The following is a 14,416-nucleotide window of genomic DNA, read 5'->3' as shown; positions in this document are numbered from 1 at the left end:
AGAGACCAGCAGGGAGGTTAAAGAGCTAGTGCATTTAAAGTAAGAAATAACAGTGCAGTCAGGATGGTGACAGGGGAGGAAATGAGAATAATGAATATACTCAGATTCATTTCAGTGGTAGATCCAACAGGATTTTTTGATAGATTAGCAGTGAGTGGAAAGAAGAGGCAAAAAATGGGTGATCAGTTGTGTAATGAACTGAGATAGAGAAGACTGAAGGAGCAGATTGAAGTAGGAAAAGCAAGATATATTTTTTAATATGTTAAGTAGAGATGTCTTGAAGGTGGTTGTGTAATAAGGTCAAGTGAGTAATTTGATTAATAAGTCTAGAGTTTGGGGGAACATATAAACTAGATAGATGGTAGTTGGACTATGAGTTTACAGTTGGGAGTAAAATTTGGACTATGTATATATATGCTACAAATTTGAGATTTCTCAGCATACATACAGTATTTAAGTTCATATGAATAAAAGAAATCTCCTAGGAGTAAGTATGGTAGAGAATTGAGGAGGTCTGAGGCTGAGTCACTACAGCATTGGAGAAGGAAAGAAAGTAGATAAATCAATGTGGTAGTGAAAGCATGTGGATGTTGTCTTATAATTGTTTCTGTTTTCTCAATATGATAGGTAGAAGCATGTTAGATAAGAGTGAAAATAAAAGCAGTAAGTGAGGTTTTGGAAATTTTAGGAGAGAGGATGAATCATAAGATAACCATCCTGGAGGTCAAAAGATTGAATCGACTGATGAAATAATGAAGAATTGACAGCAGTATTAATAGTCAATTTGAGATTGGGTATCTTTGAATCATAGAGTTACCATGAAACCATAGCTTGCTTCATTTTTCTCCAGCCATGCTTTAATATGTGGCTGCTGAAACAGGATAATGCCAGAATGTTCATTTCACTGGGATAAGAGATTCATTTGGTGAGGGAAGAGAGGGTAGTGTGTGGAAATTTGATTTAAATGAACTATAACAATGATGGGCCATGGACTCTAAATGGAAATAAACATCATGTAAGGTCATGAGTAGTGTAAGAAGCAATAATGATGTGGCAAGATCAATGAAATGTAGATTTCTGGTGGACAAATACATTGTTGGAATTGGGTGTCAGTAAAAAATAAGTTAGAATAAGAGGTGATAGAAAATGAAAAACTTGGAAATCAGATTATAAAGAGTATGCAAATACTGCAGTGAGTTCTAGAGTATTATTTTGGGTGGTTTTCCTTGATGTAGGAGTTATATACCATCACTGAAGTTCAAAATTATTTAAATAAATAAGAAACAAAATAGATAATTAATACCCAAATATGATAAATTCACAATGTCTGAAATCCAATACAAAATTATCAGAGGAACAAGTAAAATGGGGCCATTGTTAGGAGAAAAAGCAATCAATATCGTCAGACCAAAAAAAATCACACAGATAATATAATTCATAGATGTTAAAACACCTGATATGAATATATTCTATATGTCTAAGAATCTGGAGAAAATACAAACATGTTTTGGAAGCTACTGAAACATATAAAGAGGATCCAAATTGAACTTCTAGATACTAAAAAGTACATTATCTGAAAGCCAGGTGAGGTGGCTCATGCCTGTAATCCCAGCACATTGGGAGGCTGAGGCAGGTGGATCACTTGAGGCCAGGAGTTCGAGACGAGCCTGGCTAACATAGTAAAACTTTGTCTCTACCAAAAATACAAAAAAAGAAAAAAATTAACTGGGCATGGTGGTACTCACCTTGTAATCCCAGCTACTCAGGAGGCTGAGGCAGGAGAATCATTTGAACTCAGGAGGCAGAGGCCTTAGTGAACCAAGATGGCACCATTATGCTGCAGTCTGGGCAAAAGAGCAAGACTCTGTCTCAAAAAAAGAAAAAAGAAGAAAATGTTTGTAAAACATATCTGATCAAACACATGCATCCACAATATACAACTAAGACTCAAAACTCAATAATAAGTAAATAAGAGATCTATTTAAAAAGTGGACAAAAGACTTGAACAGACATTTCACTGAAAGAGATGTAAAAATAGCAAATAAGCATATGAAAAAATGGTCAACATATTAGTCGAGGGTAAATGTGCAGTAAAATAAAATTTCATGCCTATAAGAAAGACTTAAAAACAAAAAACCTGAATGTACCTATTGCTGGAGAAGGTGCAGAATGACTGGAATTCACACATGTTGCTGGTAGGAACACAAAATGATACAGCTAATTTGGAAAAGAGTTTGGCATTTTCTTACAAATTTAAACATACATTTACCATATGATCTAGTGCTTCTACTTCTAGATATTTGTACTAGAGAAATGAATACTTAGATTCACACAAAAACATAATCACCAAAGTTGTAAAACTTCAAATATCTTTCAATTTGTCAATGGGTAAACAAATAGTGGTACATCCATACAATGGAATGCTAACAAGTAATAAAAGATGACATATTGTTACACAGAACAGCATGGAAGAATCTCAAATACATTATACTAGGTGAAAAAAGCCAACATTTATATTATATATAATTTCTTTACATGACAATCTGGAAAAGAAAAAAGTCACAAGGATAGAAAAAATAAAAAAGATCAGTGGTTACCAGAGCCTAATGGTTAATGGAGGGCTTCACCACATAGGAGAAAAATGGATCTTCTAGGCTGATGAACATTTTTAATATCTTGATTGTGGTGGTGGGCAGGACTGACTGCATTTGTCAAAACTTATGAGCTGTACACTCATGTGTGTGAATTATACCTTAATAAATCTAATTTAATTATTGGAAATATAATCTATGTGGATATTACACTGACCAGAAATTAAAATAGTTAGAATATTAGTGAGAATAACAATGAGTCAGGTACTACAATCCCTTATAAATAAGAACTTTGGGGTTTGTAAGGTGATTCATACTAAAGTGTTAATGTGGTACTGCCTGCTTCCATGAGTTCCAATGAAGTTAAATCAAAGGAGGGGGTTGAATTGAAGCTTTGGCAACAGTAGTAAAAAGGGAAACTCCTTGAGTTGCATGAAGGGTGTGGACAAGTAAATAATCACGGTTTCGAGAAAATTTCAGGAGAAGTAGCAATCTCCACGGTGAGCCAGGTTCCAGTTAGAGCAAGAAGGGCAACAAAACACGAGGAATGATGTTGAGATGTCAGATAATGTACTGGTGTCCTAAAAGCAGAGTGGAAATGTTTAGGAGGTTTGTGGTGAATGGAAGACTGGTCACTTTAAAAACACACAGAACCACATGGGAGCGAGAATCCAAGGGATGCAGAGTTAACTAGGTTTGTAGAGTTTATGCTGGCAAATGGCTTCGATGGCAATAAAGTTCATCATAGGACTCTGGTACTTGTGGCTCTGAGTATGAGTGAGGAGGAAGAGTAGAGATTGCCCATGAGAACACAGAGCCCTGGAGGTCCCTCTTCCATTGTTCTCATAATGCTGACTATATAGAAGCAGGGGAGGTCTCCCCAAGGTCACATGGAGGTTTTTGGTTTTGTGTGTGTGTGTGTGTGTGTGTATATTCATATGTATATATACACACAGATGTATATATAAACACACACACGTATATGCATATATATGTATATACACACTGTAAGGTTCTTGTATCGGTTCAAACCCCAAGAGCATGCCAACAGACAACACAAGGTGGTGTGGAGCAATATACCGTTTTAATGAGTGCCTGGGTGCAGGCAGGCTGAGGCCTAAAATGGCGTCAGCCCTAAGTGAGGATGGGACAAAGGTTTTATAGTCTCCTGTAAACAGGAAGTGTTCTCGCCTGACGTAGCTGCTAGGTTGTACCTGGATGGCCTCTTTCTCGATCTTCAGGGGCGCGTGTCTTCCAGCCAGCTCTCTTCCTGCTTCTGCTCTCTTGCTGATGCACCCTGCTGGCGCCAAGTGGCCTTGTGTCTTGGGACTGGGCCTGCGAAGGGAGGAGTTACTCATCTCCTTAAGCTTTCAGGCCCTGTGGAGGAGGATCTTACATTCCTATTTGGTTATAGAAAAAAGGGAAAAGGGACGACTTTCTCAATAACTAATGCAGGCGTGACATAGCGGGTGGCATGGGCACCTTAGAAAAAGAAAAACTTTCATTTTTTGGGTATTCTTGAGAGACGGGTTGGTATCCACTCTGTCGTTGTAGCAGGAGCATCATCTGGATTGTCTGGAATCACGCCTGTGCCTGCAAAACAGTTATGTTGAGAGGACAAGGAGGTGTCAACAGGGAGAGGCATGGCTTCATTTGCTGCTTCATGAATGAAAGACCATGTCTGGATTAAGGAGGGGAGGTAATTGCTGAGTGGCTCAGAGTCTGGTAAGGGTGGAGGCCCCAAGAAAAAGGTTCAGCCATACATGATTTCAAAGGACTATAAAAAGAGGGTGACTTTGGTTTTGTGTGGAGTCTTATAAGGGCAAAAGGGAGATTTTTTGTCCGTGACTGACAGGTTTATAGACCCAGGTTGGAAAGTTGGGTTTTAAGGACAGAGTTAACTTTTTCAACTTTGCCTGAAGATTGAGGCCTGTAGGGTGTGTGGAGATCCTACTTTATTTTTAAGGATGTAGAGATGCCTTGGGTAACTTGGCTGATGAAGGCAGGCCTGTTATTGACTGGATGGATGTCGGGAGTCTGAAATGGGGAATTATATGCATGATAAGGGTTTGTGTGATGGCATTTGCACCTTCTGAAGGTGTTGGGAATGCTTCTACTTACCTGGAGAAAGTACAGAGACTAGAATATAGCAGAGCTGTTTATTGGGCAGCATGTGAGTGAAGTCTACTTGCCAATCTTGCCCAGGTATCTGGCCTCCAGCTTGTTGGGTAGGAAAAGGCAGTGACCGGAGGGAGCCCTGGGGTGAAACTGAGTGGCAGATAGAGCAGGCCTGGGTAATTTCTTGAACACAAGTGAGAACAGGGCAGATAAATTGCAAGAGAGGTTTGTAACCAACATGGCAAGAGCTGTGGAGGCTTTGGAGGTGAGGAAGGCTTTGAGAGTGAGGAAGAACAAAGCACCCTTCCTTGATGTACCATGGTCCTTGCTTTTGAAGGTTCTAGGCCTGGAAGTCCTCCTTTTCTTCTGAGGAGTAAAGAGGAGAGACTAACGACAGGGACAGAAACTGGCCTTGCACGGGTTGTAGGGCTACTTGTTTGGCTACCTGATCTGCTAAAGCATTTCCAGCTGATATAGGATTGTCCGGGGTTTGGTGGTCGCTGCAATGAATGATGGCAACTTTCTGTGGTAGCCTGGCAGCTTGAAGGACCTTGCTGATGAGAGAGCCATTTATGACGGGAGTGTTTTTTGCAGTTGGGAAACCTCGATCTTTCCAGATGAATCGAGTATGAGTGCACTATGTGGAACGCATAACGAGAATTTGAATATATGTTGATCTGTTGCCTGACTGCTAGAGTGAGAGCTCGAGTGAGGGCGATGAGTTCAGCTTTTCGGGAGGTGGCGCCTAGGAGGAGCAGATTCACTTCAATAGTGTGCAGGGGGGCAGTGACACTATAGCATAGCCAGCATGCCGGAGCCCTTGATGTGGAAGGATTTGCAATCTACAAACCAAGTAAAGGAGGCATCTGGAAGGGGTTGGTCTGTTAGGTTTGGAAAAGGTATAAGAAAGGTTTGAAAAATGTTTACACAGCAGTGTGTAGAGTTTTGGGCGGTTGTAGCTTCAGGTAAGAGTGTGGCCAGGTTTAGACAGGAGCTGGTTAGCACCGTGATTTGAGGTGATTTGAGGGGTTTCTATGAATAGAGCATACAGTTGGAGGAAATGTGGGGCAGAGATGAGACTTAGTACATTGTGGCGAGCCAGCATGTCTTTGATGTTATGGGTTGAATAAACTGTTAGGTTGGCATGGAGAGATAATTTTAGGCTTTCAAGGGTGAGGACAGTAGCTACCGCCAATGCCTGGAGACAGGCAGGCCATCCGAGAACTGTGGCTTCAAGCTGTTTAGAGAGGTAGGCAATAACCTGGAGGGTGGTTCTGACTGGGTTAGAACACCCAGTGCAACTCCACGCATTCATCAGTATAGAGGAGAAAGGTTTAGTGAGGTATGGGAGAACGAGGACGGGGGCTGAGATGAGAGCCTTTTGGAGTAGATGGAAAGGTTGGGTAATAGCCTGTGCAGGGTTTAAAGGCTCATGGAGAGGGCCTTTAGTAGCTTGGTATAATGGTTTGGCAAGAGAGCAAAGGAGGGAACTTCGAGCCTAAAATATCTCACTAGTCCTAGAAAAGAGAGAATATCTTGCTTAGTTTGTGGAGGCAGGAGGGACTGGAGAAAGGATATGTGGTCAGTTGTGAGACTTTGGGTTCATGGGGTAAGAGCTAGGCCTAGATAGGTGACTGAGGGGGTGCATATTTGTGCTTTCTTAGGGGAGACCCAATACCTTTGTTCTGCCAGGAAGTTTAAAAGAGAGAGATAGCATGGACATTGCAGTCTCCTTGAGAGGGGCTACATAGGAGCAGAACATTAACACATTGAAGGAGAATGGACAGTTTTAGGGATAAGGTACAGAGGTCGTGAGCAAGGGCCTGTCTAAAAGGTGGGGGCTGTTTCTGAAACTTTGAGGTAGTACACACCAGGTGAGCTGGCGTGAAAGGTGGGTGTCAGGATCTTCCTACGTAAAGGCAAATAAGTTTTGAGAATCAGGGTGTAAAGGAATTGTGAAAAAAGCATCCTTTAGATTTAGAACAGAAAAATGGGTGGTACTGGAGGGAATTGCAGAAAGTAAAGTGTATGGGTGAGGAACTGCTGGACATACTGGGAGTACAGCTTGGTTAATGAGCCTGAGGTCCTGGACTAAGCATTAAGTTCCATCTGGCTTTTTAATGGGTAGAATTGGTGTGTTAAAAGTGGAGTCTGTTGGGCGGAGTAGGTGACTGGCGAGGAGGCCAGAAATGATAGGCTTTAGGCCTGTGAGAGCTGCTTGGGGGATGGGATACTGCTTCTGTGATAGGAACGGGGTGGGGCTTTTAAGGGTAATGCGAATGAGGGTGTGGTGTTTTGCGACTGAGAGTGTGGAAGTATCTTAAACAGCGGGGTTAACTATGGATGGGGGATAAGGAAAAGTTGCATGTTTTAGGGTGGGAGGTCGAAGGAGTAGAAGAAAGTTAGAAGCCTTGGAGGGATCTGGGTTGATGCGTTGGGTACTATGGGGAACATGGAAGTGGAGAGTAGTATGGAGTTTTGAAAGGATGGCTCTGCCTAGGAGCGGAGCTGGGCATGAGGGCAGGACTAAGAAAGAGTGAGTGAAGGAAAAGGTGTGCAGGACGCAGAAGAGTGGAGGGGGACTCGGGGTTTGGAGATCTGTCCATCAATTCCTACAACAGAGACATGAGAGGACTGGGTGGGTCCTGAAAAATTAGGTAAAGCAGAGTAGGTGGCCTTGATATTAATTAAAAAACTTACTGGCCTACCTGTCACTATCAGGGTTACCTTTGGCTTGAATGAAGCAATGGTAGTTGCTGGGGCATCCGTTCCAGGGCACCATCAGTCTTCAGCGGCAAGGCGGAAGAGATCCAAGTAGGAAGTTTTGGTCAGCTCAGGGAAGGATGGGGGCAGTCCTGGCAGGGGCTGCTCACAGTCCGACTTCCAGTGGGGTCCTCCACAGAAGGGGCACAGGCTGGTGGGCTTACCTGGGTTTGGGCATTGTTTGGACCAGTGGCCTTCATTGCTGCACTTGAAACAGGCACCAGGTGGAGGTGATTGCTAGGAGGCTTCTTTGTGGAGCTGCGGCCTCAGGGACCTGCAGGGCCTCTAATGGTGGAGGCAAGCATTTGAAACTCTGCCTGTTTTTGCCTCTTACTTCCTCAACACAATTGTTAAAGACTTTGAAGGCTAAATTAAGAAGGTCTCGTTGTGGGGTTTGAGGGCCGTCGTCAAGCTTCTGAAGCTTGCACCAAATATCAGGGGTGGATTGGGAGATGAATCGAAGGTTTAAAACAGTGGGTCTTTCTGGGCTGGCTGGGTCTAGGTTGGTATACTTTCTCATGGCTTCAGTTACATGAGAGAGAAAAAGGGCTGGGTTTTCGTCAGGACTTTGGGTGATTTCTGAAAGTTTTTCATAGTTTACCACTTTATGGGCAGCTTTTTTGAGTCCTGCAAGGAGACACACAATCCTGTGGTCTGGACGGTGGCGTCTTGATAATCCTAGTGGGGGTCCTGGTTGGGGACTGCCTCTGTGCCAGTAGGCTGGGCAGGAGCTTGGTGATAAATTGTATCAGCATCCTCCTGAACTAGGGTCCAGATATGGTTTTGGTCTTCTGAGGTGAGGGTGGAAGAGAGGATAATGTAGAGGTCATGCCAGGTTAGTTCATAAGACTGGGTAAGGTACTGAAACTCCTCAATATAAGAGGTAGAGTTTTCTGGAAATGAACTGCATCTGTTGTTAATTTGAGAGAGATCAGTGAGGGAGAAGGGAACATGAACTCTAACAATACCTTCAGTTCCTGCTGCTTCCTGAAGGGAGCACTCTAGCACCAGCACTGAAGTAAGAGTAGGGCATGGGCCAATGATGGTGCCTGAGCGAGTATAGGCGGTAGAGAAAGAAGAAGCTGGAAGTGGTTCCTTCTGAGGGTTTGAAGGGGGAAGGGGGGTTGAGTTGATAGGTAATGGAGGATAGATAGGGGTGTAAGGTGGCATGATGGGTTTACAGGCTTCAGGAGAGGGTGGTAGGGGAGAAGAATGGGTACAGGCAATGCTAGAATTGTCTTGAGGAGGGGACGGTGTAGGAAAAGGAGTGGGTACTTTTGGAAGTGATGCCGGCTGGGAAGATGGCGGGGAAGATGGCAGCTGGGAAGATGGCAGCTGAGAAGATAACGAGGAAGACTGGGGAGTTAAAGAAGACAGTTGAGAGGGAGAGGTAGGGGCTGGGAGTGGTGGACAGCAGTCAGCTGAATTGAACGAGGAAAAAGAGTTAGGGTGGGAAGGAGAAAGGCAATCAGGGCGGTGAGAATCGAGGAGAAGGATTTGAACAGGTAAGCCAGAATTGCAGAGGTCGGGTTGTGATCTGAGTGCAAAACGGCCTGGACATAAGGAATTTCTGCCCATTTTTCCAGTAGTCGGCAATAATTGCTTAAGTCAGTCAAAACTGTAAAGTCGAATGTTCTATTTGCAGGCCATTTGGACCTGTTATCTAATCCGTACTGCAGTCAGGCTGTATTGCAAAAAAGATAAGGCGCTTAGGGTGGATATCTTGCCTGAGGCCTAAGATTTACAGGCTTTTTTATGGGGCAGCCTAGAGGGCTGTTTTTTGGAATGGAGGACTGGGAGTTTCCGATAACCGAGGGTCAGCTTGGGAGAACAGGGAAAAAGGAGACCGTCCTGGACGGCTGGAGGGAGACGATAAAAGGAGCAATCGTCACCGCTGCTTTTCTCGTTCCCTGAATGGGATCGAATGGCTTAGAGGCGTCCCCCTAAGACCAGATGATCAGCGAGTGCCTGGCACACACCGGAGCCTTCTTGGACCAACTTTGGATTTTTGGACCGGAGAAACCAAGAGAGGCCGTGTGGATTTTCCCTTGTTAACCAGGCTCCCGGGAAACTTACCAGTAGGCGAGATCAGTGACCGATGTGCATGCACAGAGAGGTGACTGGAGGCTGAGGAGCTTCCTTTGTCTGGCAGCTGTGGCCTGCTCTCTGGGGTGGAGGGTTAGGTCCACAGGGTATGCAGACCTGAGCCACTCCCAGGTTTTGGTACCAGAAGTAAGGTTCTTGTATTGGTTCAAACCCCAAAAGCATGCCAACAGACAACACGATGCGGTGTGGAGCAATATGCTGTTTTAATGAGTGCCTGGGTGCAGGCCGGCTGAGGCCTAAAATGGCGTCAGCCCTAAGTGAGGATGGGACAAAGGTTTTATAGTCTCCTGTAAACAGGAAGTGTCCTAGTCTGACTGCTACGTTGTACCTGGATGGCCTCTTTCTCGATCTTCAGGGGTACGTGTCTTCTGGCTGGCTCTCTTCCTGCTTCTGCTCTCTTGCTGACACACGCTGCTGGTGCCAAGTGGCTTCGTGTCTTGGGACTGGGCCTGCGAAGGAGGAGTTACTCATCTCCTTAAGCTTTCAGGCCCCGGGGAGAATCTGACACACACACACATATATGTATGTGTCTCTCTCTCTCTCTATATATATACACATACATGTATATAAGCTCACAGTGTTAACCAATGCCTCATAATAAATCATATATGTAACATAGTAAATCATATATAGGCTGATCTGCCTTCTGTAAGTTGGAGACCCAGGGAAGCCACTGGTATTGTTCTAACTCAAGCCCGAAGGCCTGAGAAGCAAGAAAGCCAATGATGGAAGTCCGAATTCTAGTCCAAAGGCCCAAGAACCAGGAGAAGATAGATCTTCCAACTCAAAGAGAGAGAATAAATTTGCCCTTCCTTCACCTTTTTGTTATATTTGGTCCCTCAATTAATTAGATGATACTCTTCCATACGGGTGAATTTGATTTTCTTTACCCTGCCTGCTGATTTAAACACTAATCTCTTCTGGAAATGCCCTCACAGACACGCTCAGAAATACTGTTTCACCAGCTATCTGGGCATTTCTTAGCCGAGTCAAGTTGATACATAAAATTGATAATCACAACACCTTTGTATCCCTTAATAACTAATTCTATGGTTGCTAACCTCTGAAATTCATTTAATAAATACTTATAAATGAATGGATAAATAAATAGGTAAAGGAAACAATAACTTAGACATTCAAGAATCTTTTGTCTAACCATACTTTTTATATTTAGTCTTGAACATTTAGAATCCATCATTATGTATGACAACAATTTTTTTGCAATAAAGAAAAACTTTATTGAAAGTTACTGTGAACCCTGAATATTTGAGACTGTCTCAGTTAATTTAGAAAATTTACTTTGCCAAGGTTGAGGACACAGGCCCATGACTCAGCCTCGGGAGGTCCTGATGACATGTGCCCAAGGTGGTCAGAGCACAGTTTGGTTATATATTTTAGGAAGACATGAGACATCAATCAATATATGTAAGATGTACATTGGTTCCATCCAGAAAGCGGGGCCAACTCAAGCAGGAAGGGGGCTTCTGGTCACAAGTAGGTGAGAGACAAACAGTTGCATTCTCTGGAGTTTCTGATTGGCTTTTCCAAAGGAGACAATCAGTCAGGCATTCATCTCAGTGAGCAGAGGGATGACTTTGAATAGACTGGGAGACAGGTTTGCCATAAGCAGTTCCCAGCTTGACTTTTCCCTTTAGCTTAGTGATTTGGGGTCCCCAAGATTTATTTTCCTTTCACATTATCATATGAAAATAAAGTGAATCCCCATTGGCATATTTTTTTTCACTCATATATTCAACTATATTTAAGGGCCTACTAAGGGCTACTATTGATTGAGTCTGAAAAAATTCACAGGATCAAAGATCACACTTCTCTTGGAATAGAATAAATGGTTTCTTTATCCTTTGTATTACTTTAAATTAATATTTGGGAACTACTTTGGGAGATTGTCTATGTTTTCCAAATTCTCTTGTTAAAAGACTGCTTTCAGAAAGAGAGGCAATTCCAAGGTAGGAAGCCAATGGCAGATATCCCGGAGTCCATTATCAAAGAAGCTTGACCAAATAATTAGTTCCAGTCCCTACCATGGAAACTTCAGGCTAGTTGATTTCAGTCTTGTTAGTAACAACAGGGTCATGCATTTCCTGGTAATTAAACTTGTGGAAGCTCATTTGCTGTCAGTGTTATGGTCACTTTCTTGACATTTATTCGTTTTGTTTCTCCTGAGGTTATTTCTCTTGCCATGATTGCCACCACCTTTCACGACTATGTAGCTCTTCAAAAATTAAACATTGATAAATGTTTTAAGGACAAAGAGGAAAGCTGTTTAGAGCTGACATGAAATTTTCTCTTGTTTCTTTAAAGCTTGTTTGCCAGGGAATGAAAAGCTACAATTACTTTAACGTGATCATGGGTTTTCATACCAATGCTGAATGCACAATTACTCTTGGCTTCAGCGATGTGTTTGAAAAGGGAGACACAAAAAGGTAATCAACTTGGTGTCTTTGGCGGACAAAAGGAAAATGATTCAGGAAGGATCAGAGGGTAGAGGAAATGGCTGCAGAAAAATTCCCCTCCACAGAGCCCAAGCTGTATTTTAACTATTTCAGACTTTCTTTCTAGTCCTTGTAATTTAAGAACTGTTCCATTTTCAAATGATTAATCAGATCAGTTTGTCTGAATATTAGATTTTCAACATCTTGGTCACAAATGTAATAGTATTTGATTGGGTTCTAATCATGCAATTAATTCCTGGGAGGAGAGTCTGAAAAGCAATACTATACTAATTATGGCGGTTCCCTAGGAGTGAGAAGTAACCAGTGTTGTGATGTCAGGCATCATTTTAGCTTTGAGAAGGCTTAAGTCTCTTAATCTTTCTTTGAAACTTCAGAGATATTAAACTCTAAAAAAACCCATCGGATTATTTGAGAAGAAAGAATATAATATAAAACACCATAACAAAACAACATAACATAATGCAAACAGATTGTGGAGAATCAGAGTGATATAAATGAAATGCGTTCTGCTTTGAAGCCAGGTCGGAGCAAGGCTTGAATGTACACTGCTGCTTACTAACTCTAGCTTTACACAGCCACTGAACTTCACTGAGCAAAAGATCTCTCTTTAGTAAGTTGAGTTAATTTTTTTAATGTTTTATTTTATTTTATTTTATTTATTTATTTATTATTATTATTTTTTGAGATGGGGTGGCAGAGTGAGACCCCAGGCTGGAGTGCAGTGGCATGATCTCGGCTTACTGCAAACTCCACCTCCCAAGTTCAGGTGATTGTCATGCCTCAGCCTCCCAAGTTGCTGGGACTCCAGGTGTCTGCCACCATGCCCTGATAATTTTTGTATTTTTGGTAGAGATGGGGTTTCACTATGTTGAACAGGCTGGTCTTGAACTCCTGACCTCAGGTGTTGCGCCAGCCTTGGCCTCCCAAAATGCTGGGATTACAGGCATGAGCCACCGTGCCTGTCCAATATTTTTTATTTTGAAGAGTTGTGAGCATTAGAAAAAAGAAAGTCAAATGTGTAGCGTAGCATGTAGTAAATTGCAGTCAATAGTTAGTAGCTAGACAAATATATAATAATTATTAGACCAAAAGCACATTTTCAGCCATGTTCCTAGAATTTTAGAATAAGTTTTGCTGCATATTCAAGTTGAGAAATTATGCAAAATATTTTTGTTTCCACTGAATAGACAATAAGAAAAGAAATGGAAATACATGACCTCTGACACTCTAAACATTGTGCTTTCATTTTTCTCTACTCATTTGCTTATTGATATAGTTTGGATAATTATCCCTTCCGAATCTCATGTTGAAATGTGACCCCCAATGTTGGAGGAGTGGTCCTGGTCAGAGATGTTTGGGTCATGTGGGTGGATCTCTCATGAATGGCTTGGTGTCTTCCCCATGATAATTACACGTGAGAGCTGGTTATTCAAAGGAGCCTAGCACCTCTTGCTGTTGCTCTCACTGTGTGATACATCTTCTCCTCATTCACCTTCTGTCATAATTAGAATCTTGCTGAGGCCTCATTAGAAGCAGATGTTGATGCTATGCTTCTCATACAGTCTGTCGAACAATGAACCAAAATAAGCCTCTTTTCTTTATAAATTATCCATCCTCAGGTATTCTTTTATAGCAACACAAAACAGACTAACACACTCATGTTGCTGCATTTGCCTAGAATGTTCCTCATCTCTTTCACTGTTTATCAAACTCCTATTCATTCTTTCAGGTCAGTACAAAAATGCATAGAAAATACAGGACTATGCATGAATGTCTGGCCATAGAATGAGAATGGGAATTGCTTGTATCTGGGACCTAGATCATAGATAAATTATCATAGGTGGTACCAAAGGACCTTAGTGTTCCTCTCAGCTTGACTAAACTTTAGGTAGGTTTCTTCTTGATTCTAGGATCCTGACCCCCACCTTCTTAGAGCATTGGCTTTAGTAATCTTGTAATCATAAGGTCTTTTTCTGGCCCTTTGAGATGTAAATAAAATCACTAGCATGTATTATTACTTTTTACCATTAACATATGGATTGGTATGATCACATACACCTATTATTCTCCCAAAATTTATAGGTCTTGGGCATGTAAATAAGAAGCAAATCCATTATGCTAATAATTACCACAGTTCAAGAGAGACAGTTCTGTAAATTTTTAGCAAAAGCTATAAATTTTAGCAAAAGTATTATTGCTTACATCTTAAAAATTATGAATTTTAGATAGCCTTCTTCCTGATTCTAGCACCCTGAGCTCCGTTTCTTAGAGCACTGGCTTTCAAAATCTTGTAACTTTAAACTCTTTTTCTGGCCCCTTGAGATGTAAATCTTTTCAAAAGACTCTCACAAGTCTTACAACCCA

General features: G+C 42.0%; 1 pseudogene; it reads right to left on the bottom strand.

The window, feature by feature from the left end:
- Positions 1-5,049: 5,049 nt before the first annotated feature.
- LOC134730855 (transcription factor NF-E4-like) lies at positions 5,050-10,049 on the bottom strand (annotated as a pseudogene).
- Between the last annotated feature and the right edge of the window lie 4,367 nt (positions 10,050-14,416).

The sequence above is a fragment of the Pan paniscus genome, chromosome 7 (genome assembly GCF_029289425.2).
Source record: "Pan paniscus chromosome 7, NHGRI_mPanPan1-v2.0_pri, whole genome shotgun sequence".
In the NCBI taxonomy this organism is placed as follows: Eukaryota; Metazoa; Chordata; class Mammalia; order Primates; family Hominidae; genus Pan; species Pan paniscus.
The sequence above is the reverse complement of the archived record's forward strand: the minus strand, read 5'-3'. Positions and strand labels throughout refer to the sequence as shown.